We start from the raw sequence: 25,751 nt of genomic DNA on the forward strand, positions 1-25,751 counted from the left end.
CCCCATCAATGCTAACTTTGCAATGGCGCAATCTTGGCTCACTGCAACCTCCACCTCCTGGGTTCAAGCGATTCTCCCGCCTCAGCCTCCTGAGTAGCTGGGATTACAGGTGCCCACCACCATGCCCAGCTAATATTTGTATTTTTAGTAGAGATGGGGTTTCACCATGTTGATCAGGCTGGTCTCGAACTCCTGACCTCAGATGATCCACCCGCCTAGGCCTCCCAAAGTGCTGGGATTACAGGCGTGAGCCACCGGGCCCAGCCAGAAAGGTGGTTTTCTGATGGGCTTGTGGATTCAGAGCTGCTGGATGCCATCCCACCTGGCTGAGCGGTGTGCATGTTGGAGATGTGGCCTGCCTGAGAGTTCCTGCAGGGGAAGTGAGATGGATTACTGGTGACACTGAAACCTGGATGCACTTAGGCCTAAAGTGAGATCTACCTCGCCACTGTTCAGATACCAGGACCAATAAGTGCCCTTTTAAACTTAAGTCAGTTTGAGTTGGGCTTCAGTTGCTTGCAACCAATAGAGGGCTGACCAGTGCACCAAGGCACCTTGACATATGTGGTCACTGAGAGTAATTGTGGGGCTTCCCTTTTTCAGATATTTTTGAGGAAGAATCACCAAACTGCATCTCCTACTGGGAGGTGCCCAGACTTGGATGTTCTCCCCCATCATGGAGGTTCACAGCAGCAAAGCCTGGGGAGACTGGCAGCCCATAGGCCAAAGAGGCCCCTACCTTACCTGCACCATTCCTTCCCTTTTCTCTCCTTTCTCTACAGGCCATTGGCCAGTGGCAGCAGCCTCCTCATCCTCTCCAGACACACTCTGGATCTTGGTTCTGCTCTTCTTGCCTCTGGAGAGCCCCAACACTCCCCATTCCCAGTTGACTCAGCTCAGATATGTCCTCTTTGTGATGCCTACCTAGACAAGACACCCAAACAGAACCAGAACCACTGATCCCTCCTTTGTGTTCCTACTGCATTGTTTGTATCCTTTTATTTAACGCAGAACTTGGCACTCACTATGATCAGTCATTTATTTCTTGCTTCTTTTTATTTACTGAATGTCTTCTGTGTTCCCAGGACTGTTTTGTGCATTGGGAATACAGCAAAGAACAACACAGAGAAAATCTATTTTCATGGAGTTTATATTCTAGTAGGGAAACAGACGTAAAAATCAATACATCAGTGAACTACACATGGTGTGCCTGAGAGTAAGTGTTACTGAGAAAAATCGAGCAAGGAGAGAGGACAGTGATATGGTTTGGCTGTGTCCCCACCCAAATCTCATCTTGAATTGTAGCTCTTATAATTCCCACCTGTTGTGGGAAGGATCCAGTGGGAGATAATCGAATCATGGGGGCGGTTTCCCCCATACTGTTCTCGTGGTAGTGAATAAGTCTCACAAAGTCTCATGGTTTTATAAGGGGAAACCCCTTTCACTTGCTTCTCATTCTTTTTGCCTGCCACCATGTAAGACGTGCCTTTATTCTTCCATCACCTTCCACCATGATTGTGAGGCCTCCCCAGCCATGTGGAACTGTGAGTCTATTAAACCTCTTTCCTTTATAAATTACCGAGCCTCAGGTATGTCTTTATTAGAAGCATGATAACAAACTAATATAGACAGGGAGGGCTGGAATGTGGAGGGAGGGTATGCTTTGAAATAATGTGGTTGGCCACACAGTGGCTCATGCCTGTAATCCCAGCACTTTGGAAGGCCGAGGTGGGCAGGTCACTTGAGCTCAGGATTTCAAGTAGCCTGGCCAACATGGTGAAACTCAATCTCTACTGAAAATAATCCCAACACTTTGGGAGGATTGCCTCAGGTGGATTGCCTCAGGTCAAGAGTTCCAGACCAGCCTGGCTAACATGGTGAAACCCCATCTCTACTAAAAATACAAAAATTAGCTGGGCATGGTGGTGCACACCTGTAGTCCCAGCTACTCGGAGGCCCAACAGTTTGGGAGGCCAAGGTGGGTGGATTGCCTGAGGTCAGGAGTTCAAGCCAGCCTGGCTAACATGGTGAAACCCCATCTCTACTAAAAACACAAAAATTAGCTGGGCGTGGTGGCTGATGCCTGTAGTCCCAGCTACTCGAGAGGCTGAGGCAGGAGAATAGCATGAATCCAGGAGGTGGAGGTTGCCTCCGGGGTGCAGTGAGCTGAGATCGTGCCACTGTACTCCAGCCTGGGCAGCAGAGCAAGACTCCATCTCAAAAAAAGAAAAAAAAAATTAGCCAGTCATGGTGGTGGGTGCCTGTAATCCCAGCTACTTGGGAGGCTGAGGCAGAATCATTTGAACCTGGGAGACAGAGGCCGCAGTGAGCCAAGATCGTGTCACTGTGCTCCAGCCTGGACAACAGACTGAGTGAGACTCCATCTCAAAATAAATAAATAAATAAATAAATAAATAAATAAATAAATAATGTGATCAGGGAAAGTCTTCCTTAGAAGGTCATCTTTGAGTAAAGGCCTGCAGGAGATTAGGAAGTGTAGTGGGTTGAACGGTGGCCCTGAAAAGATGCATCCACATCCTATTACCCAAAACCTATGAATGTAACCTTATTTAACAAAAGGTCTTTGAAGATGTCATTAAGGATCTCAAGATGAGATCATCCAGGATTATCCAAGTGGGCCCTAAGTCCAATGACAAGTATCTTACAAGAAAAACACACAGAGGGGTGGGCATGGTGGCTCACGCCTGTAAGGAGGCCGAGGCAGGTGATCACTTGAGGTCAGGAGTTCGACACCAGCGTGGCCAACATGGTGAAACCCCGACTGTACTAAAAATACAAAAATTAGCCAGGCATGGTGGTGCACACCTGTAGTCCCAGCTACTCAGGAGGCTGAGGCATGAGAATCGCTTGAACCCAGGAGGCGGAGGTTGCAGTGAGCTGAGATCACAGCACTGCACTCCAGCCTGGGCAACAGAGCAAGACTGCGTCTTTAAAAACAAAAACAAAAACAAAACAAAAAACCACCACACACACGGAGATACACAGAAAGGCGAAGACCAGGTGAAGATGGAGGCAGAGATTGAAGTGATGCAGCCACAAGCCAAGGAACACTTGGAGCCACCTAAAGCTGGAAGGGACAAGGAATTATTCTCCCCTAGACTTCAGAGGAAGTGTGTCCTTTGATCTAGGAATTTGGGGCTCCAAAACTGAGAATAAATTTCTGTTCTTAAGTCACCAAGTTTGTGGTAGTTTGACATGGCAGCCTGTCTTAGTCCCTTTGTGTGGCCATAGGGGATTACCTGAGGCTGGGTAATTTATTGAGAAAAGAGTTTTATTAGGCTGACAGTTCTGCAGGCTGTACCAGAAGCATGGCGCCGGCCTCTGCTCAGCTTCTGGGGAGAGCTTTGTGCTGCTTCCACTTATGGCAGAAGGCTAAGGGGAGCCAGCATACAGCGATCACATGGTGAAAGTGAAATGGAGAAAAAGAGGAGGAGGTGCCCAGCTCTTCTCAACAACTGCTTCTCATGGGAACTGAGTGAGAACTCACCCACTTCCATGAGAATGGCACCAAGCCAGGCCGGGCGCAGTGGCTCACGCCTGTAATCCCAGCACTTTGGGAGGCCAAGATGAGAGGATCACGAGGTCAGGAGATCGAGACCATCCTGGTTAACACAGTGAAACCCCGTCTCTATTAAAAACACAAAAAAATTAGCCGGGCGTGGTGGAGGGCACCTGTAGTCCCAGCTACTCAGGAGGCTGAGGTGGGAGAATGGCATGAACCCAGGAGGCGGAGTTTGCAGTGAGCCGAGATCGCGCTACTGCACTCCAGCCTGGGCAACAGAGCAAGACTCCGTCTCAAAAAAAAAAAAAAAAAAAGAATGGCACCAAGCCATTTACGAGGGATCCACCCCTGTGATCCAAACACCTCCCACCAGACCCTACCTCCAGCATTAGGGATCAGATTTCAAGATGAGACTAGGCAGGGCCAAATAAACCATACCCAACCACAGCACAGTCCTGGAAACAAATATGGATTTCGGTACTAGGCGTGGGTTGCTGCTGTAACAAATACCTAAAATGAGGAAATAGCTTTGGAATTGGATAATGGGTAGAGGCTGGAAGAATTTGGAGGTACATAATAGAAAAAAGCCTACATTGCCTTGAGTAGACTGTTGGTAAAAAAAATATAGATAGATAGATAGATAGATAGATAGATAGATAGATAGATAGATGATAGAGATATTAAAGATGCTGATGTTGGCTGGGTGCGGTGGCTCATGCCTATAATCTCAGCACTGTGGGAGCCTGAGGCGGGCGGATCACTTGAGGTCAGGAGTTTGAGACCAGCCTGGCCAACATGGTGAAACCCCATCTCTACTAAAAATACAAAAATTAGCCAGGCATGGTGGGGGCGCATGTAATCCCAGCTACTGGGGAGGCTGAGGCAGAGGCTGATATCGCGCCACTGCACTCCAGCCTGGGCGACAGAGTGAGACTTTGTCTCCAAAATAAAATAAAATAAAAATAAATAAATAAAGATGCTGGGTGGGCGCAGTGGCTCACACTTGTAATCCCAGCACTTTGGGAGGCCGAGGTGGGCAGACCACAAGGTCAGGAGTTCAAGACCAGCCTGACCAACACGGTGAAACCCCGTCTCTACTAAAAATACAAAAAATTAGCTGGGCATGGTGGTGGGTGCCTGTAATCCCAGCTACTCGGGAGGCTGAGGTAGGAGAATCACTTGAACCTGGGAGGTGAAGGTTGCAGTGAGCTGAGATGGAGCCACTACACTCCATCCTGGGTGCCAGAGCTAGACTCTATCTCAAAAAAAAAAAAAAAAAAACAGATGCTGATGTTAAGGGCTCAGAAGGAAATTAGGAGCATGGAAGAGAAAACTTCCATAAACTTAAATAATATATAGTTATGAACAGAATGTTGGTAGAAATATGAACATTAAAGGCATTTCTGGTGAGAGTTCAGAAGGAAAAGAGGAACATGGTTTTGTTCTGTTTTGTTTTGTTTTATTTTTGAGACAGAGTCTTGCTCTGTTGCCCAGGCTGGAGTGCAGTGGTGTAATCGCAGCTCACTGCAGCCTCAACCTCCTCGGCTCAAGCAATCCTCCCACCTCGGCCTCCTGAGTAGCTGGGACTACAGGCACAAACCACCATGCCTGGCTAATTTTTTTTTTTTTTGTAGAGGGAGTCTCCCTATTTTGCCCAGGCTGGTCTTGAACTCCTGGCCTCAAGCAATCTTCCCACCTTGGCCTCCCTAAGTGCTGGGATTACAGGCAAGAGCCACTGTGCCCAGCTAAGAAATGAGGAACATGTTATTGAAAACTGGAGAAAAGGAGATCCTGGTTATATGGTGACAGAAAACTTGGCTGAAGTGTGTTTCACTGTTGTGTGGAAAGTAGAACTTGTTAAGCAATGAACTTAGATATTTAGTGAGGAGAATTCCAAGCAAAGTGTTAAAGGTATGGCCTGATTTCTCTTTGTGGCTTATAGTAAAATAAGAGATGAAGGAAATAAACTGAGGAAGGAACTGTTAAGCAAAAAGGAACCAGTGCTTGTGGATTTAAAGTTTTCTTGGCCTATCCAGATTGCAAAGGATGTTAAAATGAGGAAATTTACTGTTGGAAAAGCATGCTGTGGAGAGAGAAACAAAAATATATCTAGACAACTTTGTGCTGAAGAGATTAGGTGTGTGACTTATGCATGGATTTACTCAATCATTTTCACAGAAGCCAGGGATAAAATAGAGATGAACTCAACCAGGAAATATACGTGGAGGTGCCTCTTGTCTAATGGCATGAATCCCTGTTAAATACATGGGAGACCCACAAGGTTTTTGAAAGTATTATACCAGCAGAAACACTGCCAGCTTAGACCAAAAGGGATGGAGACAAGACAAAATGAAAGAAGGCTATCGGACCTGCAAAATTCTACAGACAACAACTGGGCTGGACAGGGCTGCTGAGAGTGGATCATTGAGCCAAAGAGAATCATCCTCAGGCCTTGGAACCTATCGGAATTGGACCTGATGGATTTTGGACTTGCTTGGGACTCATAACCCATATAATCCCTCTGCTTTCTCCATTTTGGAATGGAAATATCTGTCCTATGCCTGTCCCCCATGATATTTTGGAAGCATGTAATTTTTTTCCTAGTTTCATACGTCCATAGGTGGAGAGGAATTTTGCCTTAGGATGGAACATATCCCAGTTCTCACCCATTCCTAATTTCCTAATGAGATATGGGACTTTTTTGAGATAATTATCTTTAGATGAAATTTTGGATTTTGAGTTAATACTGTAATGGGCCCGCATGTGGTGGCTCACGCCCGTAATCCCAGCAGTTTGGGAGGCCAAGGCTGGTGGATCACCTGAGGTCAGAAGTTTGAGACCAGCCTGGCCAACATGGTGAAACCCCGTCACTACTATGAATACAAAAATTAGCTGGGTATGGTGGCACGTGCCTGTAATCTCAGCTACTTAGGAGGCTGAGGCAGGAGAATCACTCGAACCTGGGAGGTGGAGTTTGTAGTGAGCTGAGATCATGCCACCACACTCCAGCCTGGGAAACAAGAGTGAAACTTCATCTGAAAACAACAACAACAACAACAAACTAATGGATGGAGACTTAGGGGATGTTGTGATGGGGTCAATGTATTTCACTCATGAATTTGGGGGCACTTGAGAATGGACTGTGGTGGGTTGGATGGTGGCCCCCAAAAAGATATGTCAGTGTCCTAGTCCCCAAAATCTGTGAATGTAACCTTCTTTGGGAAAAGAGTTCTTGCAGTTAAGGATCTCTAGATGGTAGATTATCCGGGTGGACCCTAATCCAACGACAAGTATCATTATAAGAAACACACAAAGGAAGACAGATGGAGAGGAGAGGGCCATGTGAAGACAGAGGCAGCCATAAGCCAAGGAACATGGAGCCACCAGAAGCTGGAAGATGCTGGAATTCTCCCTTGGAGCCTTTGGAAGGGGAGTGATTTTGGACCTCTGGCCTCCAGAACTGTACGAGAATGAAATTCTTTTGTTTGAGCCACCACGTTTGTGTCATTTGTTATGGCAGCCGTGGGAGACTAATACAGGAAGAAAATAATGTGGCTCTGTGGTGAGGAATGTTCCAGGAAGAGGGACTGGCACGGCCAGAGGCCCTGAGGCAGGGATTGTGCTTGGTGAGTTATGGAAAAGCAAGGAGCCACAGCAGCTGGAGCTGATTGAACGGGGACAGTGGCGGGAGTGAGGTCAGAGGGGCTGCCAGGGACCAGATGATGTGAGATCCTGTAGAACCTTGTTGGCTTTTACCTGGAGTGAGGTGCGGCAGATGAGTGACACAGTTGGACTTTCAGCTTAAATAAACAAAGGAATAAATGAGCACACAGCAGCCATCCCATCACATCCCAGTTACTTCCCCGTCTGTCTACCCTGCTAAACCATGGATGCTCCCGAGGGCAGGGGCTATGCCTTAAGATTTTTTCTTTTGCATCCTTACGGTCCAACACTAACAATCAAAGAGCTCCTACAAATCAATAAGAAAAAAAAATAGGTAAAAGAAAAAGAAAGTCAAGTGTCTAACAAACATGAAAAGAGGCTGGCTCGGCTGGGCGCGGTGGTTCATGCCTGTAATCCCAGCACTTTGGGAGGCTGAGGTGGGCAGATCACGAGGTCAGGAGATCGAGACCATCCTGGCTAACACGGTGAAACCCCGTCTCTATTAAAATACAAAAAAATTAGCCGGGCGTGGTGGCAGGTTCCTGTGGTCCCAGCTACTCAGGAGGCTGAGGCAGGAGAATGGCGTGAACCCGGGAGGCGGAGCTTGCAGTGAGCCGAGATCGCGCCACTGCACTCCAGCCTGGGCAACACAGTGAGACTCTGTCTCAAAAAAAAAAAAAAAGAAAAGAGGCTGGCTCAATTACATTCCTAGAGAAATTGCATTCCAAGAGATACAAAAACGTGCTCACAAAAAGACTTGTATATGAATGTGCTTATAGCAGCTTTATTAATAATAAGTAAAAATGTAAGCAGACTAGGTGTCCATCGACAAGAGAATGAATAAACAATGGTCTATCTATACAGTGAAACACTGTTTAACAATAGTAGTTAATTATTGCAATGACTATCACAAATGGGTAAACCTCACAGACATAATGTTGAATGAAAGAAGCCAGACACAAGCAGGCACAAGTGGCATGATTCCATTTATAGGAAGTTTCAGAATAGGCAAAACTAATCTATGATGAAAACGTAAGAGCAATCAGGCATTCCTGCTTGCCTCAGGAGAGTGGAGGGTTAGATATTGACTAGGTAGCAGGTGATGGGGATGCAGTTTTCTGGGGGTCACGTTCTATATCATGATAGGGAACTGGGTTACACAGGTGTATGCATTTGTCATCACTAATCAAATAACACACTTAAGATTGTTACATTACCAGACGAGGTGTGGTGACTCATGCCTGTAATCCCAGCACTTTGGGAAGCCAAGGTGGGAGGATTGCTTGAGGCCAAGAGTTCGAGACCAACCTGGGCAACATAGTGAGAGCCCGTCTCAAAAAAAAAGAAAAAAGAAAAAAAATTGTTATATTATCATATGTAAATTTTACCTGGGGTGGGGGAAGAACTATGAACAAATATTCAATTCTAGTGAATAATACGCATGCCCAAGTGTTTAGGGATGAAGTGTCTGATGTCTGTAATTTACAGTGAAATATACATTTAAAAAGTAGTCATGGATGGATAGATAGATATGTGCTGAAGCAAGTCTAGTAAAATATTAATTGCAGAACCCATATGGTGGGTAGATGGGTGTTCACTGTACAATTTTTTTTTTTTTTTTTGAGACAGAGTCTCACTCCCATCGCCCAGGCTGGAGTGCAGTGGTGTGATCACAGCTCACTGCAGCCTCGACTCCCCAGGCTCAGATGATTCTCCTACCGCAGCCTCCCTAGTAGCTGGGACTACAGGCACACGCCACCACTCCTGGCTAATTTTTTGTGTTTTTAGTAGAGACAGGGCTTTGCCACATTGCCCATGCTGGTCTCGAACTTGTGGGCTCACATAATCCACCTGCCTCAGCCTCCCAAAGTGCTGAGATTACAGGTGTGACCCACTGCGCCTGGCCCATTGTACAATTCTTTCCACTTTTCTATATGCTGAAAATTTTCATAATGAAGCATTGAGAAGAAACACGAGGCTCAGTGATCAAGGACGTGCAAATTACAAGACACTATGTTCCATGCACTGGACTGCCAAAACTGTTAAAAACTAGTGGTATGCAGTGTATGCAAGGGTGTGGGCATTGTCCTATACTATAGATGACGGGGCCTGTGGCGATAGCCCCACTAAAGTCAGCAGCTCTAATCTTGTGCGCTTCCTTCCTGTCCCCTCCTGTCCTGAGCATCCCCTGCTTTACATACCATGTATACAATGTCGCATCCTGTTTTCCCCTCAGTGTTACAGTTTCTATCAGTATTTATTTCCCTGCTGCTTTAAAAATTCTTTGTAAACGTGGTACTTAAAAGAAAACAGGTACTGTAGGATCTGGGTGTTGTTTTTTTTCTTTAAAAACTTAATTTTTTTTTTTTTTTTTTTTTTTTACGAGACACTCTTGCTCTGTTGCTCAGGCTGGAATGCAGTAGCATGATCGTAGCTCACTGCAGCCTCTATCTCCTGGGCTCAAGTGATCCTCCCACCTCAGCCTCCCAAGTAGCCAGGACTACAGGCGCACCTCACCACACTCAGCCTTTTTTTTTCCCCCTTTTTTTAAATGATTACAAAGTTCACTGTAGAAAATTTAGGAAGTCCAGAAAAGCACAAAGAAGAAAATAAAAATCCCCACCACCTTGACATGTGACGCTTCTCCTTCCTGCCTTTTCCATGCACATGCATGTGGACACACACGAACACAGATTGCTGTTTGTATTATTTTTTTCTTTTTTTGAGATGGAGTCTCACTCTGTCATCCAGGCTGGAATGCAGTGGCGTCATCTCGGCTCATTGCAACCTCTGCCTCCCAGATTCAAGCAATTCTTCTGCCTCAGCCTCCTGAATAGCTGGGATTACAGGCATTTGCCACCAAGCCCGGCTAATTTTTTTGGTATTTTTTAGTACAGTCAGGGTTTCACCATATTGGCCAGGCTGGTCTTGAACTCCTGACCTTGTGATCTGCCCACCTCGGCCTCCCAAAGTGCTGGGATTATAGGCGTGAGCCACCGCGCCCGGCCTGCTGTTTGCATTTTAACAGCATTGGGATCCTATAGGATTTTGTGTTTTATTACTTGCCTACTTAATAGAATTTTTCTAGAGCATAGTTTTACAGGCTACCTGGTTCTCTATAGAGGGACTACATTATGTCTCTGTTGTTGGGGTCCAGGGAGGGTCAGCTTGGGGCTTACTGTGCCCTTGGGGAGCCCTGGTTGGAGACAGGTCCACAGACACAGATATTAGAGGTGTGCAGGCCCCTGGGCTTGGAAGGCCTGGCAGAAGCACTCACTGACCCTGGAGGGGGTTCATCCATTCCCTGGCCCCCACCTGGCTACGGCGGCAGCCCCCACCAGCGCCTAGTGCCAGGGCTCAGCTGGGAGCCGGGCGGATAATCGCTGTCCCCTCAGTGGAACACTGCCTGTCCTGGCTCATCCTGAGCTGTCCTGAGCTGCCCTCGCTGGGCTGGGTGGGGTGAGGCTGGGCCTTGAGTCCCCCTGAGAGCCGCGGGAAGAGCCAGTGCCTGGGGCCAGCAAACAGGAGTCTTGCTTCAGCAAGGCTTTTGGCCCAAGAAGCATCCTCAGTCCGGCCCTCGGCCCGGAGGAAACCCCTGCGCAGCAGGGCTTATTGTGTTTCAGGATTTCCCGTTTCCTGACCGCCTAACCTATTTATGGGCCACAATGGTTGCTTCCCCAGGGAGACCCCTACTGTACTCAGGAGGCCTCAGGACTCAGCCCACATCTCACAGGTCCAGCCTGGGCTTGGCCCGGGGCAGGGATAGTCAATGGGTGTCACCTCATGTGGTAATTCCATCAGTAGATAGAACCTGCCAAGGTGAAACGTTGAGGCTTCTGAGGCTCTGTCTGGGCTCTACAAGAAAGAGTGTGACGGTCCATCAGCCGTGACTGTCTGTGTGTGCAAGACAGAGGGGTGGTGGGTGGTGTGAACTCACAGCCCCTGGCTTACATGGTGACAGGCATTCTCTCTCTGTGCTGGCACTAAATTCCTTTCTTTCCTTATTTTTGAGACAGAGTCTCGCTCTGTCACCCAGGCTGGAGTGCAGTGGCATGATCTTGGCTCACTGCAACCTCCACCTCCCTGGTTCAAGCAATTCTCCTGCCTTAGCCTCCCAAGTAGCTAGGACTACAGGCTGACACACACCTGGCAGATTTTTGTATTTTTAGTAGAGATGGGGTTTCGCCATGTTGGCCAGGCTGGTCTCAAACTCCTGACCTCAAGTGATCCACCCACCTCAGCCTCCCAAAGTGCTGGGATTACAGGTGTGAGCCACCATGCCCGGTCTAATTTTTGTATTTTTTAGTAGAGACAGGGTTTCACTATGTTGACCAAGCTCATCTCAACTCTTGGCCTTAAGTGATCCACCCACCTCAGCCTCCCAAAGTGCTGGGATTACTGGCTTGAGCCACAGTGCCCAGCCTAAATTCCTTTCTAATCTCATCTCCTGCCTCCCTTCCATATCCCTGCCCTCCAGCCACAGGTCCAATCTCTTCCTGTCTGTGCCCTGCCTCTCCCTGCCTCAGGCCCTTTGCTCAGGCTGCCCCTTTTCCTAACCTTCCTTCCCCTCATCTTCAGCAATTACAGCAGGCAGCTTTATCTAATGCAGCAGGCAACTTTCAACTGAGCAATTCCATTTTTTTTTTTTTTTTTTTTTTTTTTTTTTTTTGAGCTGGAGTTTTGCTTTTGTTGCCCAGGCTGGAGTGCAATGGTGCGATCTCGGCTCACCGCAACCTCCGCCTTTGGGGTTCAAGTGATTCTCCTGCCTCAGCCTCCTGAGTAGCTGGGATTACAGGCATGAGCCACCAAGCCCAGCTAATTTTGTATTTTTAGTAGAGATGGGGTTTCTTCATGTTGGTCAGACTGGTCTTGAACTCCCAACCTCAGGTGATCCACCCGCCTCAGCCTCCCAAAGTGCTGGGATTACAGGCGTGAACCACCGCACCTGGCCCTTTTTTTTTTTTTTTTTTTTTTTAAAGCTGGTCAGGTGAAGCAGTGAGAGTAGAGAAGGAAAAAGAAATCTGCTACTGGTTGTGATCGATTAGTTGTAAACACCACTGGACTTGGACCAGCCAACTGGGCAATTCTTACTGAACCTTCAAGACCCCAATTCAAATGTCACCTTTTCTGGGAGGCTTTCCTGTGCCCTCAAGATTGGGCCACACTCCCCCGCCCCCCCGCATCTCTTTTTTTTTGAGACCGAGTCTTGCTCAGTTACCCAGGCTGGAGTGTAATGGCGTGATTTTGGCTCACTGCAAGCTCCGCCTCCCGGGTTCACGCCATCCTGGTGCCTCAGCCTCCTGAGTAGCTGGGACTACAGACGCCCGCCACCATGCCCAGCTAATTTTTTTTGTATTTTTAGTAGAGACAGGGTTTCACCATGTTAGCCAGGATGGTCTCGATCTCCTGACCTCGTGATCCACCCGCCTTGGCCTCCCAAAGTGCTGGGATTACAGGCATGAGCCACCGCGCCCGGCCACTCCCTCCCATCTCTGATGTACATTCAGTGGGAGAGATTGCCAAGTCTGTGGGCATCAAGCTCCCCAGAAGCAGAGCCAGAGATGGGAAATCTTGTGTAGGAGTTTTACTGAGATCTCAAGAAACCTGTGAGAGTGAGAAGCAGAGCAGGGCTGGGCCAAGATGTGATTTTGGGAGAAATCTTGCCCCAGCCTGATATGAAGGGGAGTTTCAGGGCACCAATGGCACCAAAGAGGCTGTGAAATCAAGAGGCAAGGGGACTGGGTTGCTCTACACCCCCACCCCGCACCCCCACCCAACCCACACTGCTGGCCTTCAACCATCGCTCATAACCTCCTGGGCAGGTCCAGTAGCATGGATCCCATCAGCCAAAGGCGTCCTCTGGAGAGCGTCTAGCTCCTGGCAGCTCACAGCTGCAGCGGCTAAGGGAAGTCGGCACCAACCCGGGGAGATGGGGGCAGTGTCCATGTCCCCACCGAGTGTCAACTCCCCAGGGCAGGTATGGTGTCCGCAGAGCTCAGACTGGGCACCAGAAAGCACAGAGTTTAGCGTCTGATAAGCTAAGCTGAGTCCAGGGAGGGCAACAGCTTCTGGGCTGCTATTGAAACTACCTTTGCAAAATTATGACTGAGACAGTGAAACAGATCCAACTTAACTGACTCCATCTTGCTTCTAATCTCCAAGCTGTCCTTGTTCATTTCTGGGCGTAGGCTGAACTAACTTTGGGAGAAAGTTAGTTCATAGTTTATAGTTTAAACAAAGACGGTAACAGCACTTTCCCAAAACAGACCTCCTTCTCGCCTGGGGACTAGATTGCCTTTGTAGGACTAACATTAGCCACAAGATTAGAAATTATGGTTTAGGAGTCACGCAGCTGGAGATTCTGACAAGATTCTGACCTTCCCTAATCTGCTCAGTGCTTGAGATATTTTGCAGACTCTGCACTTGATGGATCAATTGGCACCACCCAGATCAATAAACTGGCTCATCTGATCTGATTGCTGTGATTTCATCCCTGACCAATCAGCACTCCTGGCTCACTGGCTTCCCCCCACCCACCAAGTTATCCTTAAGAACTCTGCTTCCCTAATGCTCGGGGAGACTGATTTGAGTAATAATAAAACCCTGATCTCCCGCACAGCTGGCTCTGCGTGAATTACTCTTTCTCTGTTGCAGTCAGCTCTGTCTAGGCAGCAGGCAAGGTGGACCCCTTGGGCAGTTACAGTATTGGCTGACTCTGTGGCTGGTGGAGGCCCCCTTCCACCCTAGTACCTTCCCAGCAAGCCTGGGGCCTCATCTTGTGGCTGCGTCCCATCCTCCCAGCCCTTGGTTGTGCTGGCCAGCCTGGCTGGGTGTCCAGCAGGCTCTGGGAAGGCGGTGGGCCTCTGGGCAGATGTTCTGGTTTGGGATCTTTCCCCCGCCCCAGCCACCTTCCACTCCCCTCCCTGCCTTAGGCATCATCCCTAAAAAAGTCACCTCTAGACTGGCACACAGCTCCCTAGAACCCCTCCTCCTGGAAGCCTCCCCAGACTGGCTCAGCCCTGGGACTGCTCAGCTCCGTTTCCCACCCCAGTGACAGCTTTAGGGTTTACACCATAGAAGACTATGTGGATGCAGGAGCCTCAATATTAGAAGTTTCAAAATAGTTTAAAAGGCTTTTTTCTGAGTCACCCATTTTTACAACCATACACTGCAAAGGTAGATAGCCCTGCTGTGGCCACGCGAGGTGGTGAGGCCGGCCCACCTGGGGCGTGCTGGCCTGTGAGGCCGGTGTCGGACAGGGGCAGCAACCGCCCAGCATCCTCTGACACAATCTGTGTGGTGCTAGCCGGTTGTCATATGGGCTTGCACCGAGTCTCGCACTGTTGCCAGGCTGGAGTGCAATGAAGCAATCTCGGCTCACTGCAACCTCCACCTCCCAGGTTCAAGCGATTTTTCTGCCTCAGCCTCCTGAGTAGCTGGAATTACAGGCACCTGCCACCACGTCTGGCTGATTTTTTTTTTTTTTTTTTTTTTTGTATTTTTAGTAGAGATGGGTTTCGCTCTGTTGGCCAGGCTGGTCTCGAACTCCTGACCTCGTGATCCGCCCGCCTCAGCCTCCCAAAGTGCTGAGATTACAGGCGTTAGCCATCGCACCTGGCCCTTGGGCACCACTGTTCTTGCCACTTCCTGCTGGCCCAGCATCCCCCCAACCCCTAGTGGTGCTGGGTTGGCCTCCAGCCAGACCAACCAGGGGGCTGGTTTCAGGTACCTAGGTTTACACGATAGAAGACGGTGTATGCAGGAGCCTCAACATTAGAAGTTTCAAAATAGTCTAAAAGGAGTTTTTCTGGGTCACCCATTTTTACAACCATACACCATAAATGTAGGTGGACCTGCTGTGGCCGTGTGAGGCAGTGAGGCTGGCCCACCTGGGGCGTGCTGGCCCGTGAGGCCGGTGTCAGGCGCAGGCACTAATGTCCCGGTGGTCCTCTGACACCTTCCGTGTGGCGCTGGTTGGAAGTTATGGGCTTGCTGTTGAGAGGCTGCGTGCCCCTGGGCAAATATACATTATTAACCGTGGTGTTTATACTGGGAGGAGCGGGCAGAGATGAGCACTGGGGAAGGCCTGAGTCCCTCTGAGCAGCCTGTGGGATCCATGAATCCGAACAGGGATCCATGCCCAGGGGCAGGGAGGGATGTCCGGAAACCTCAGCTTCTCCTTGCAGCTGAGCCCCTCATTTAAGGAGGGCAGGGAAATGGCGGTGGGGCTTGGGGACGGCGGAGGAGAGAGAGGAAGAGGGGTGTGTCTGTGCTGATAGCCCCTCCACGAGCCAATCTGCCTGGGAGAAGGAAGAGAGGAAAACAGCCCATTCCTGGACCACCAGGCAGGGGGCTGGAGCCCCAGCTCTGGCCGGATGTGCTTTGCAACCTTAAGCACTAGGCCTGGGGCCTCAGGCTCACCAAATGAATGACAAGGGGTTGGACCAGGTGACTTGATAGGATTCTTTGGCCTGGGACAACCTGCTGAACATCCCTGAGGCAAGGAAGGGCCTCAGGTCCTACAGGCAGAGGAGGAGCAGCTAGTTGCCCAGGGGACAGGAACTGAGTCCCAGAGCCTGGAGGGAGGATGAGGGGGCCAGGCCTCGGTGTGACGTGGGGCAACAGCACAGGGTTGGGGGAGATGCCCTGAAGTGAGGCAGACCTGGGTTCTGGTCTCAAGTCAGCTACTTGCCAGCTGCAAGCCACTTTACACCCCTGAGCCTCGGGCTCCCCACGTGGGATGCGGGGACAATAGCAGCACCTGCCTCGAAGGTTGCTATGAGCGCAATTGGTAGCTAAGAGAACCGAGACATGTTCCTGCCCCTTTCCACGTTGGCTTCTCTGTGACACATCAGCCGTAGGGAAGCAGGGCCAGTGCCACCCCACATGCAGGTGGCAAAACTGAGGCTCCAGGGGGTCGATTCAGGCCGGTTTCTTTCCCCGTTTATACACCCTGCTTCTCTCCAGCATCCACGACTACAGGTGATGGCCACGCTACTCCCATGTCCTCACATGCACCTGGGTTACGTCAGCGGCAGCCATGCGTGCACATGCACACTCACACACGCACACTCACACTCAAACACACATGCACACTCACAAACACACGTACACTCACACACACTCACAAACACATGTACACTCACACTCAAATAAATGCACTCACACTCGAACACACATTCACACACGCACACTCACACTCAAACATGCACACTCACTCGAACACACATTCACACAAACACACTCACACTTACACATGGATACTCACACTCGAACACACATTCACACTCAAACACCCACATGCACACTCACACTCGAACACAAACACTTGAACACACGTACACACACTAACACATTCACTCAAATGCACAATCACACTTGAACACACACGCACTCATACACACATGCACACTCAAACACATGCACTCACACCTCGTGCACATGCATACTCACTCTAACACACATTCACACTCAAACACGTACACATGCATACCCTAACACACATTCACACTCACACACGTACCCTCGCATTTGAACACACACACACAGGTACACATACACACACACTAACATTCACACACACGCATAATCACACTTGAACACACACGTGCACACTCGAACACACATGCACACTCAAACACACATGCACACTCACATGAACACGCACATACTCGAACACATGCACTTACACTCGAACACATATGCACCCTCACTCGAACACACGTACACACAAACATGTTCACACATGCACGCTCATACTGTCACACCCATGCACACACGCAACTGCACACACAAACTACACTGCACGTGCACACACAAACATGCTCACATATGCACACATTCTCACACACATGCACACACAATCATGCACACACCACACACATTCACTCACATACACACACATTCACTCACACACATTTACTCACTCTCACGCATGCACACACTCATACACACACTCTCAAACACACATACTCACACATTCACACACACACACTCATACATTTGCACACATACACCCTCACGCACCCCCGCCCCGCCTGCAGGCACCTGGGGTTGGGCAGTGCTAAGGATGGGAGCTGGGAGCAGAGCATGGTTTTTCCAGCTGCTGGGCTCCTTCTGCCAGAAAGTGAGGGAAGAAGAAATGGAGGCGGCGGCGGGAGGGGGAAGGGTGGGAGTGGGGTGGAGTAGGGGAGGTGGCACTGGCTGGCTGTTCTGTGGAAGGATCACTTTTTCCCTGGAAACATTCCGCGGGCTCCAGCCCTCCACCCCTCTCCTCCAGCTGCCTTTTCCTGCCTTTCCTGGAACAAAGGCTGGGGGTGGGGAGGAGGAGGCCCCAGGGCCCACCTGGACATGGACACGCGCGACATCGCCAGCCACGCTTGGGCTACAGAGCCCCCACCCTGCCCTGTCATTGAACCCAGGCCACTAACCACAACTCTGCCTTATGGAGGGAAACTGAGGTGCAGAGCAGAAAACCCACCTTCCCCATGGGGTTCCATCAACCCCGAGAAACACCATGCAGCCTGTGCCCTTTGAGAGGCCATGGTGGCCAGTCCCTTCCCTCGGGTAAGGCCAGGGCTCCTAGGAGGAGGCCCCTTCCCTATGGGACTGTTCTGCTGCTTATTTTATTTTATTTTTGTAGAGACAGGATCTCATTATGTTGCCCAAGCTGGTCTTAAACTCATGGGCTCAAGCAATCCTCCTGCCTCAACCTCCCAAAGTGCTGGGATGAGTGTGAGTACAGGCGTGAGCCACGGCACCCAGCCCATGCTCTGCTGTTTAATCGAGAACTTCCTGCTGTATCCAACCAGGTCTCCTGGCTGTAGCTCATCCCCACTTTTTTTTTGAGACGGAGTCTCACCCTGTTGCCCAGGCTGGAGTACATTGGCACGATCTTGGCTCACTGCAAGCTCCGCCTCCCGGGTTCATGCCATTCTCCTGCCTCAGCCTCCTGAGTAGCTGGGATTACAGGCGCCCACCACCACGCCCAGCTAATTTTTTGTATTTTTAGTAGAGACGAGGTTTCACCGTGTTACCCAGGATGGTCTCGATCTCCTGATTTCATGATCCAACCGCCTCAGCCTCCTAAAGTGCTGGGATTGCAGGTGTGAGCCACCGTGCCAGCCATTAATATTTAATATACATGTACATCTTAAAACTTCACCCAGGCTACTCTGGGCACACTGTCCATGGGTTAACCCTGCTCTGCAAGCAGCAGTAAAAACCAAAACACTGGGCACAGTGCCTCATGCCTGTAATCCTAGCACTTTGGGAGACCGAGGCGGGTGGCTCACCTGAGGTCAGGAGTTCGAGACTAGCCCAGCCAACATGGCGAAACCCCGTGTCTACTAAAAATACAAAAATTAGCTGGGCGTGTGCATTGCCAAGACAATCCTAAGCCAAAAGACCAAAGCTGGAGGCATCACGCTACCTGACTTCAAACTATACTACAAGGCTACAGTAACCAAAACAGCATGGTACTGGTACCAAAACAGAGATACAGACCAATGGAACAGAACAGAGGACTCAGAAATAATACCACACATCTACAACCATCTGATCTTTGACAAACCTGACAAAAACAAGCAATGGGGAAAGGATTCCCTATTTAATAAATGGTGCTGGGAAAACTGGCAAGCCATAAGTAGAAAGCTGAAACTGGATCCTGTCCTTACACCTTATACAAAAATTAATTCAAGATGGATTAAAGACTTAAATGTTAGACCTAAAGCCATAAAAAACCCTAGAAGAAAACCTAGGCAATACCATTCAGGCCATAGGCATGGGCAAGGACTTCATGACTAAAACACCAAAAGCAATGGCAACAAAAGCCAAAATTGACAGATGGGATCTAATGAAACTAAAGAGCTTCTGCACAGCAAAAGAAACTACCATCAGAGTGAACAGGCAACCTACAGAATGGGAGAAAATTTTTGCAATCTACCCATCTGACAAAGGGCAAATATCCAGAATCTACAAAGAACTTAAACAAATTTACAATAAAAAAGTCAAACAACCCCATCAAAAAGTGGGCAAAGTATATGAACAGACACTTCTCAAAAGAAGACATTTATGCAGCCAATAGACACATGAAAAAATGCTCATCATCACTGGCCATCAGAGAAATGCAAATCAAAACCACAATGAGATACCATCTCACACCAGTTAGAATGGTGATCATTAAAAACTCAGGATACGACAACTGCTGGAGAGGATGTGGAGAAATAGGAACACTTTTACACTGTTGGTGGGACTGTAAACTAGTTCAACCATTGTGGAAGACAGTGTGGCGATTCCTCAAGGATCTAGAACCAAAAATACCATTTGACCCAGCCATCCCATTACTGGGTATATACCCAAAGGATTATAAATCATGCTGCTATAAAGACACATGCACATGTATGTTTAATGCAGCACTATTCACAATAGCAAAGACTTGGAACCAACCCAAATGTCCATCAATGGTAGACTGGATTAAGAAAATGTGGCACGTATACACCATGGAATACTATGCAACCATAAAAAAAGATGAGTTCATGTCCTTTGTAGGGACAGGGATGAACCTGGAAACCATCATTCTGAGCAAACTATCACAAGGACAGAAAACCAAACACCGCATGTTCTCATTCATAGGTGGGAATTGAACAATGAGAACACTTGGACACAAGATGGGGAACATCACACACCAGGGCCTGTTGTGGGGTTGGGTAGCGGGGAGGGATAGCATTAGGAGATATACCTAATGTAAATGACGAGTTAATGGGTGCAGCACACCAACATGGCACACGTATACATATGTAACAAATCTGCACGTTGTGCACATGTACCCTAGAACTTAAAGTATAATAATAAAAAAAATACAAAAAAAAAAAAAGTAGCTGGGCGTGGTGACTCGTGCCTATAATCCCAGCTACTTGAGAGGCTGAGGCAGGAGAATCGCTTCAACCCGGAGGCAGAGGTTGCAGTGAGCCGAGATTTCACCACTGCACTCCAGCCTGGGCAACAGAGTGAGACTCCATCTAAACAAACAAACAAACAAACAAAACCTCAGACTTAGTGAAAACAAGGCATTCAATGATAAATCATCAGCAGAAACTGCTTATTACCTACTAATCATTTTATTTTTATTTTTTATTTTTTGGAGGGGGGACAGAGTCTCGCTCTGTCACCCAGTCTGAAGTGCAGTGGCGCGATCTCGGCTCGCTGCAAGCTCTGCCTCCTGGGTTCACACCATTCTCCTGCCTCAGCCTCTTGAGTAGCTGGGACTACAGGCACCCGCCACCACACCCACCACCGGGCCCGGCTAATTTTTTGTATTTTTAGTAGAGATGGGATTTCACCGTGTTAGCCAGGATGGTCTCGATCTCCTAACCTAGTGATCTGCCCGCCTTGGCCTCCCAAAGTGCTGGGATTACAGGCGTGATCCACCACGCCTGGCCCTAATCATTTTATAAAGTCATATCTATATAAAAACAAACACTAAAGAGAATAAATAGATCTCACTTAAGTGACAAGCATAATTATAAACAAATACCAGATTTTAAACAAGAATCTGTAAAAGTTTTACTACCTAAGGATTTTCACTCAAAGAAGAAAAAATATGGCCAGGCACGGTGGTTCACGCCTGTAATCCCAGCACTTTGGGAGGCTGAGGCAGGTGGGTCACCTGAGGTCAGGAGTTTGAGACCAGCTTGACCAACATAGTGAAACCCCATCTCTATTAAAAATATAAAAAATTAGCCAGGCATGGTGGCAGACGCCTGTAATCCTAGCTACTCAGGAGACTGATGCAGGAGAATCGCTTGAACCAGGGAGGTGGCGGCTGCAGTGAGCAGAGATGGTACCATTTCACTCCAGCCTGGGTAACAAGAGGGAAACTCCATCTCAAAAAAACAAAAAAACAAACCCCCCCCCCAAAAAACATAGTAACACCAAGCTTGCAGGATGGTGAGCTAACAGATACATCTTATCTTAATGGAAACTCATGTAGCATTCAGTAACATTTCTGGATGAAGCTTTAAGTTACTGTTGCACATTTGTGAAAGACTGATCCAGCAGTGTGTCCTCTAATTTTAATTCCTCTGCTTCATTTAAAGTATTAGCAGGAGCATCATTGCATGGATTGTCTAGCATGTTTTCCCTTAATGCAATTGATTCCTCCTTTTGATCCTCATCAGCATTAACCTCAACTGTCTATGCCCTGGGTGCATTCATTAAGGTATCATTTCCTAGGGACTATTACTTAGCAGCTTTGCCTGCCTTCTTTCTAAAGCCAGTTGTTTATTTCTCTCAATTTTTTGTTGTTGCTCTTCTGTTAGGCTTCTACTTGACTCAGAAGCAAATATCTCACTTTCAGATGAGTTTGTCAGAAAGGGATCTAATTCAGTAGCGGTTACATCATGTCCATTATTTTCCACAACTTCATCATTCTTGCTAATAAAATCTTCAGGTAAAATAGGGAGATCAAGTCGAATTTGTTTTAAACAAGCCTGAACTTCCTTTTCATTTCCCAGGTACTCAACTCTGTCAATAGAATCCTCAAACTGCAGTTTAGGGAAGAACCTGTGTGCCCAGTGCTCCATGTGTCTGATTAGAGTCTTCAAATCTTCAGCCTCATGACCTTTACCTTTGAATTTTGCGTTATCAAATACATGCCTTAAGGCTGGAAGTCCTCTCTCTGAAATTAATATCTGAGCATCCAGCTTGGGTATACTTCTTTTAACTGTTCTCTTTGGAGGTACGGGACTCTGCTTCCTGACTCTTCATCAGGTTCAGCCCCTTCAACATCTTGTCTCTCTGGAGAGATTGGAGGTGGGAATGGAGGAAAAGTTTCATCTTCTACATGCTCATAATCAGGTAGGTCAATCATGCCATTCTCCTGTGGTTCTAGCATCTTCTCCTCTCACGCAGAAAGCAGGGGCCACAGTGTAGAGCTCCAGGGTTCTCACTTTCACCACACTTTCCCCTTTGGTTTTTTTTGTTTGTTTGTTTGTTTGTTTGTTTGTTTTTTTGGAGACAGAGTCTTGTGTCTCACTCTGTCGCCCAGGCTGGAGTGCAATGGTGCAATCTTGGCTCACTGCAACCTCCGCCTTCCAGGTTCAAGCGATTTTCCTGCCTCAGCCTCCCGAGTAGCTGGAACTACAGACTGCCGCCGCCACACCCAGCTTATTTTTGTATTTTTTAGTAGAGACAGGGTTTCACCACATCAGCCAAGCTGGTCTCAAACTCCTGACCTTGCAATCTGCCTGCCTTGGCCTCCCAAAGTACTGGGATTACAGGCTTGAGCCACTACGCCTGGCCTCACTTTCCTTCACTTTCTCCATTGCTTCTTTTTTTTTTTTTTTTTTTTTTTGAGACAGAGTCTTGCTGCGTCTCCCAGGCTGGAGTGCAATGGCATAATCTCGGCTCACTGCAACCTCCGCCTCCCAGGTTCAGGCGATTCTCCTGCCTTAGCCTTCCAAGTAGCTGCGATTACAGGTGTGCGCCACCATGCCCGGCTAAGTTTTGTAGTTTTAGTAGAGACGAGGTTTCATTATGTTGGGCAGGCTGGTCTCAAACTCCTGACCTCGTGATCTGCCCACCTCAGCCTCCCAAAGTGCTGGGATTACAGACATGAGCCACTGCGCCCAACCTCTCCTTTTCTTTCTTGCTCTCTTCTCTCTCTCTCCTTTCCTCCAACTCCCCTTACTTTTCCTCCTCCTTTCCTCCCACCCTCATCCCATTCTCTCCCCAGGCTCTCCAGCACTCGTAGCCTTATACCCATCCTGCGGGCATCTCCCCAAGTTGTTCCACCAGCTCCTCAGACTACCCCCCACCCACCCTGCTCCTCCCCAAGTGCTCCCAGCCCCACTGGTGTCTCCTCCAGCCCCCTCCATTGCTCAAGTCAGAACCCAGGGTTCATCCTGAGCTGGTCACTTGACTCAACCCTTGGACCCATTACTGGCCAGGCTCATCCACCTCCTCCTCTTCCCCAGGTCCCCGCTGGCTGCTTTCTTCCTGCCCCTGCTCCTGGCTCCCATCTTCCCCAAAAATCACCTCCTAAGGGCCGACATGGGACCTTGGGTGAGGGCTTGGTGCTTTCTGGATAAAGCCCCTGCTCTGGAGGAAGACCTGTTGGCCCCTCCCCACCCAGCCAAGCATCCTCATCACTCCCGCATGTCTGTGGTAGGGCCTGGCCTCCCCAGGGCCTCTGCACATGCTGCCTGCTCTGCCTAGGAAGCCCTGTCCCTCCTCTCACCCCTGTCATAGGCACACACTCTGTCCCAGGCAACTCGGCGGACCATGAGCTTCCCCTCTCAATAGCCACTGGGTTGTCCCTCTGTGCTCCCCGTTTCCTGCCTGCTTCCCTCCAAGGGCAGGTCCCTGTCCAGCATAGAATGTCACACTGCAGTGTGAGGGACTTGGCCCAGGTTAGAAGTAAGAAATCCAAGTAAAGGCCAGGCTCTGTGACTCATGCCTGCAACCTCGGTGCTTTGGGAGGCTGAGGCAGGAAGATCACTTGAGGCCAGGAGTTCGGGTCCAGCCTGGGCAACATAGCAAGCCTCATCCCTACCAAAAAGAAAAAAGAAAAAAAAAATTAACTGTGTGTGCTGGTGCACACCTGTAGTCCCAGCTTCTCGGGAGGGTGAGGTAGAAGGATCGCTTGAGCCCGGGAGGTGGAGGTTGCAGTAAGCTATGATCATTGTACTCCAGCGTGGGCAACAGAGAGAGACCCTGTTTCTAAAAATAAATAAATAAATAATAATTTAAAAATCCAGGTAAAGACTGGCCAGGAGGAATCCCTAACAGAGCCAAGAAGAGGCCACCGATGTGGAACCCCAGAAGAGCAGAGCTGGGGAGGTCTCTGACATTACAAGCCCAACCCCTTCACACCCCGGCTGGGGAGGCTTATCTCCTGTCCCAGGATCCTAGGCAGGCACCCCTAGACCCATGGGTGCTGGGCTGTTTGCTGTGGGGCACTCCCTGAGGCAGAAGCGCCGCTGCTGGTTGGGCCACCCCGCAGGCAGTCCAAGGCTGGTAGCCTGTAGTCTCCACCGTTGTCTCGACCATCTTGCCCATACACTGAAAGAGAAGGACGATAATCTCCCTGCACTCGGTTGCTTCCCCTGCCAGAAGGAGCCGGTGCTGCAGAAGAGAAAGGGGGTCTTTATGCCCACAGGCAGAAGGGCACCACTCGCCTCCTGGTCCCCCCAGGATGACCTCTGGTGAAAGGACTCTTTGTAAGGCTCCCCGAGTCTGGCCAGGGCTGACACAGAGCCCTCCCCAAGTTGGGGGTGGTGGCAGACAGCTGGGGGGACTCTGTCCGGGTGAGGTCACAGGCCATGGCTGGGGAGGCCTCTGAGCCTTAAGACCTGAGGAAGAGGCCATCTGACAGCAGGAAATGAGAGAGGACACGCCCCCCGCAGCATGTAGTAGTGGAGTTAGACTTCCTGTGCCTGGGTCCAAACCGGCCCTGGTCTCTCAGCAGCTACTGCAGAGTGAGTTCCTTATAGAACTGGTCACACAGGAGGCGATGCCCACCCCACCTCCTTCTCACCTACGCTCCCCTCACCCACTATGTTTCGTTGTTTGTGTTTTTTTCTAAAGATGGTGTCTCACTATGTTGCCCAGGCTGGTCTTAAACTCCTGAGCTCAACCAATCCTCCCACCTCAGCCTCCCAAAGTGCTGGGATTACAGGCATGAGCCACCACGTTCATCCGTGCTGTTTGTTTTTGTTTTTGTTTTTAAGAGACAGAGTCTTACTGGAGTGCAGTGGCACAATCACAGCTCACTGCAGCCTCGAATTCCCAGGCTCAAGTGATCCTCCCACCTCAGCCTCCTGAGTAGCAGGGACTACAGGCATGTGCCACTGCAATGGACTTTTTCTCTGTTTCTTGAATCAGCTGGCACATGCCCACCCCCAGGGACTTTGCAAATGCTGTTTTTTCTACTTAGAATACTATTCTCTGAGATGTTGGAGTTGCTCATTACCTTCTCAAAGGGGCCTGCTCAGCCCACTCCCCAACATATGCTCCCTCCTGGCTCTTTCCATTGCCCTATCACCTTCCAGCCTACCATATCATAGATCGTGCCTAGCCGCTCATCCCCCATCTAGAAGTTCAATGAGGGAACCTCCATTCACTTATTTCATGTCCCAGGGCCTGACATCCAGTGGGTTCCCAGTGAACATTTGTCTGAATTAACAAATAGATCATGTTGTTTAATTAATCCTTTCTCCCACCCCGAGATGGAGGCACAGTGATTCATTTACAGACAAAGGCTCTGGGAACTGAAGGATGTTTCCCAAGTTACACAGTGAGGAAGAGCTAGAATTGGGATTCAGATATGGGGCTGTCTGCCCCCCCACCCCACATGGCTTTCACCAATGTGCTTCCTACCTCCCTGGTGACAGCCACCCACACACACCACGCCCCCCTGCCTGGCTAGGCTCCAAAGATAGAAGGGCTTGTCCCTTAAGGAATGTTCCCAAGGATGCCTATCAGAGGCAGCTCTGAAGTTCAGGACCACCCAATCCCTCCCTTGCAGGGTGAAAGGATCCCAACCCCAGGTCCTCAGGCAGAGCCC

General features: G+C 49.2%; 1 pseudogene; it reads right to left on the minus strand.

Annotated features, from left to right (window-relative positions):
- Nucleotides 1–21,157: 21,157 nt before the first annotated feature.
- Nucleotides 21,158–25,064, minus strand: LOC100969563 (TIMELESS-interacting protein-like; annotated as a pseudogene).
- Nucleotides 25,065–25,751: the final 687 nt, after the last annotated feature.

Source organism: Pan paniscus, chromosome 18, assembly GCF_029289425.2.
Source record: "Pan paniscus chromosome 18, NHGRI_mPanPan1-v2.0_pri, whole genome shotgun sequence".
Classification (NCBI taxonomy): domain Eukaryota; kingdom Metazoa; phylum Chordata; class Mammalia; order Primates; family Hominidae; genus Pan; species Pan paniscus.